The 4,373-nt window shown below is 27.7% G+C and overlaps 3 non-coding genes across 3 annotated transcripts; 2 read left to right on the forward strand and 1 right to left on the reverse strand.

Annotated features, from left to right (window-relative positions):
• Positions 1 to 599: 599 nt before the first annotated feature.
• TRNAT-GGU (transfer RNA threonine (anticodon GGU)) lies at positions 600 to 671 on the reverse strand. The gene has a single exon. It is a non-coding gene; the product is annotated as a tRNA-Thr (tRNA).
• Positions 672 to 1,612: 941 nt separating this feature from the next.
• TRNAY-GUA (transfer RNA tyrosine (anticodon GUA)) lies at positions 1,613 to 1,696 on the forward strand. Its single transcript has one exon. It is a non-coding gene; the product is annotated as a tRNA-Tyr (tRNA).
• A 458-nt stretch (positions 1,697 to 2,154) lies between these two features.
• Positions 2,155 to 2,228, forward strand: TRNAD-GUC (transfer RNA aspartic acid (anticodon GUC)). The gene has a single exon. It is a non-coding gene; the product is annotated as a tRNA-Asp (tRNA).
• Positions 2,229 to 4,373: the final 2,145 nt, after the last annotated feature.

Raw genomic sequence — 4,373 nt, forward strand, 5'->3', positions numbered from 1 at the left:
TTTTTTTATAAATACTATAATAAAAAGAAAAAACTGTAAATGAAAGTTTTTGTCTCATATATATGAATTGCTGGAAAAATATCGTACACATCGATATGAAAAGAAACTATTTGATATGTGAAGACATAATTTAATGTATTTTTCTATTATTTCTATAAGATTCTATCTAATCTTATAGAAATAATAGAAATTTATGGAAAAAAATATGTTTCATTTTAATTTTAAAAAAACTTGTTTGGTGGAACTTGAAATTCGTATTAAGGCCCTTCTGAGTAAAGAAAAGGCATAACCTTTTTTCTTAGTTCAGAAACAAGAAGATTTCATTGGAAATATTCAGAGATTCTTAGGGAGTCTAAACGAAAAAAGTCTTAAAAAGAAAAAAAATTGTTCGAATTGAATCTTTATCAAATTTGAATATCAGAATAGTAGATATAAATATAATTCAACGGGTTAGGTCCACTTACTTTTTTTTATTTTTCCATTATTGAATTTTACACTTTTTCTTTTTTATTACAAATAGAAACTTTTTCAAAATATCAAGAATCTTTTTATTCTTCCTTCAAATAGAAAGACTATTGCTTTTGAAAAAAAAAGTAAAAAGCCCCTTATCGGATTTGAACCGATGACTTACGCCTTACCATGGCGTTACTCTACCACTGAGTTAAAAGGGCCCTTTTTCTTTCTTTCAATTTCTAAATAAGGAACTAGCATGACTAGTACATATATTTGTTACTGTGTATACTTATTCTATAAATTTATATAAATTATTTCTATAAATTTATATAAATTATATAAATTAAATGATATAAATGGGATTAGAATACATGTACATCAATATCTATTATTTGTATAATGACTCATCAAAGAACAAAAAATTGGATTTACCTAGTGAATAGAATATAGTTAAAAAAAAGAATTGATTAAGATTGGATTTGATCCATATCAAATATATTATTTCAAAATGGATTCTTGAAGTCATTCTAATCATAACACTAAATTCTTTTTATTGATACATAAATGTACTCACAAAATAAAATATTTCATCGAAACATTGATAAAATCGAATCATTGATAAAATGGATTCAATATGTTCTGTCCCTAAACCAAATTTTTATTTTTTTATTGAAAAATTCTATTTTCCAAAGTTTTTTTTCTTAGTATTAGATATAAATCTACCTATCGAATCTTAGTATTAGTAATAAATGATAGAAATGAAGTTTTAACCTCTCGTCCTTTGCAACAAACGAATCATTCCTGTGAAGAATTTTCTCTTTATTGGAACATTACTTCTTTTTTTTTCTTATTATGACTGGAATAAAAAAATTTAGAAATATAAATGATTAATAAAAAATTTCTATGGAATTATGAAAGAACGAAAAATATTTTTTTTTATCGAATCATATCATTATATTGACAATTGCAAAAAACTGTTCATACTATGAACGTAGTATAATGGCGGTCGGGCAAGTATGCCCCCATCGTCTAGTGGTTCAGGACATCTCTCTTTCAAGGAGGCAGCGGGGATTCGACTTCCCCTGGGGGTAGGGTGTTACGAAAGGAAGTTGATCAAAAATTTTCAATAAAAACTGAAATGTATTCTTCCTATTGTGCTGGGTCGATGCCCGAGCGGTTAATGGGGACGGACTGTAAATTCGTTGGCAATATGTCTACGCTGGTTCAAATCCAGCTCGGCCCAAGAATTTGCCGATCCACTATGAAATTCTATAACCCATTTATAGTTCTCTGGAAATGACTGATGTGCTATGATACGGAAGAATCAAAATATTAAACATATCTAAGGTTATTTCTTTTTTTTCTGTATTCCATATTTCTTTCCACAAATTCAAAATCTTGTTAATAATCGGTATTCATGTCAAGATCTGTAAGTAGAAAATATAAGGAAAAATTGAAAAAAAAAATATTTTTTTTTCATTGATTCAATTTTCAATCGATTTGTTAATAGAATAAGAATAAGAAACGGATTACGAGTAATTTGTGTCGATCTCACTAAAGTGGATATCGATATACATATCAATATATAAAAAAAATGCGCTTTTTTCATTTACAACAAAAAGGTTCGAATCCGAAATAGAAAAAGAAAAGGTTTGACAGAAACGGTCCGTAAAAATATTTATACAGTACACCCCTTTCCCTGGGATTGTAGTTCAATTGGTCAGAGCACCGCCCTGTCAAGGCGGAAGCTGCGGGTTCGAGCCCCGTCAATCCCGTTGGATATAAATCCAAAAAAATAAAAAATAAATTCCTTTTTTGTGTATTTGTAGGGAATCAAATTGATAAACAAAATTTTATTTGGGGCCCCCCCCTGCTTTTTCATTTGTTTCGCCGAAAAAGGAAGGAAAGGGATTTTGGACTTTCATCAAGAATAAATGTTTTTTTGTTTTATTTAGTATGGATAAAAGATCTTCCTATGTTATACTATTTCATGAGTTGATTTGATAGCTCAGATTTTGTGATTCATGATATTGATCCGATTTGATATCATTGAAATCCAATTTATACCATTGTTGAAAGATTGAACATTTCTATGGGATTAAATCCCGAATTTTTTTTTTAGAAATTTAAGAGAAATAGAACATAATAAAGATTATGGAAGTAAATATTCTCGCATTTATTGCTACTGCACTGTTTATTCTAGTTCCTACTGCTTTTTTACTTATAATTTATGTAAAAACGGTAAGTAAAAGTGACTAATTTCACTGAAATATGATTTCTTCATTTTTATGAATGATTTAAAAAAATGATCGTACAATCAGCGTAATCCAGATAGTAGAAATCAATTTGATTTCTACTATCTGAGAATTGCGTCCAATTTTTTTTTTCAGATTCTTTTTACAAACAATTCCGGTATCTTAGGAAAAAAAGGGGGTAAAAAAACAGGAATGGTTATTACACGGTCCGCCATTTTCCATATATATATATATCTATATAACCAGGTTAAGCGTCAGTTCATCGAAATAGAAATTTTAAGAAAAATTTGATTGGAATAGGAATCCATTTCTTCTTCTTTTTGATTCCCTTGTTTTTCTCAAAATAGGAATATGGGAATAATGAAAATATTTGTTTGATTGAAAGAGTATTTTCAATTCCTATAAGATACATAGAATACATTACACTACTAAAATATAATAGAATCAAGATAGATTTTCTATTTGAACTCAATTAATTAGTATTAGTTTAAATGAAATATTTTCATTCAATAGTTTCGAAATTCAAAAATTCAGGTAGAAATCAACAAGGTTACTTGGATCCCTTAACTCAATTTTTAGTATCCCTATAGCCCACTTCTTCCCCATACTACGAGGGAAAGGGAAAATGAAAAAACTACCATTAAAGCAGCCCAAGCAATACTTACTATATCCATGTAAATTTTGTCTCCTATCTCTATAAATATGAAGGAACTATTTCATTATTTTTTCAAATTTTTTATTCTATTCTTTTTTTTGTATTATTCGCTAAAAATACTATACTATAATAGTGGAATTGCTATTACAGAGTCAAAAAAAGGATTCTGGGCTAACATCATTCACGAAAAACAAGAATTCATTCTATTTATTAGTTATTAGAACATCTAAAAAGTTTTTTTTGATTATTTTTAGTAAAATCATAAAACATTAAACATAAAAAAATTATAGGAAGTTATAAGTCAATGAATGTTACTACCAGGTGGGAATATTAAGATTTCTCTTTTATCATTTCCTTAAGGATTTCATAAAAAAAGAATCAAGACAGATTCATTTGCATACTTATACTCTTCTTTCTATTTGAAATAGTCCCTTAAATGTCTCCCAATTCGTTCTCTAAAATAATTAAAAAAACTTTTTTTCTTTTCTATTCGATTTTAGAATCAAAACTTTTTAATTTTATTAGAATATAGAATATGAAAATCTAAAGAATACTTTTTTTGAATATTACGAAAGCGAATTAGCTAAATTAAAGCTATTAAATAGAATTGATCTAAATAAATAATATTGATAAAATGTGGAAGCACTCATAAACTTTAAATTAGTCTGTATAGAAGGTTTTTCTTCTGCCTTTTCTCTACCTAAAAATGGACTTTCCTATCCGACTTATTCTTAATCCAATCTAATAAAAGACCCAGTCAGGAGACAGACACTACAATAGTTGTGTAGTGAACGAACTATCATTTCTAAATTTATGGATTCCTTTTCACTACTAGAATCTTTCCTTGAATTCGAGACAAAAATATTTACAACATTTTTTAAGCTACTGATGCTTATAATTTCGAATCAAACGCAATTCTCAAGACTCCTTTTCCCTCGCTTGCTTCTGTTGGAAAAAAAGTTTTCTAAAAAAACGTAATATAATCTTTCATTTACAGTTTCTTATCGATC

The sequence above is a fragment of the Vigna unguiculata genome, unplaced genomic scaffold, assembly GCF_037176805.1.
Source record: "Vigna unguiculata cultivar grain cowpea cultivar isolate G323 ecotype 2 unplaced genomic scaffold, ASM3717680v1 ptg000307l, whole genome shotgun sequence".
In the NCBI taxonomy this organism is placed as follows: Eukaryota; Viridiplantae; Streptophyta; class Magnoliopsida; order Fabales; family Fabaceae; genus Vigna; species Vigna unguiculata.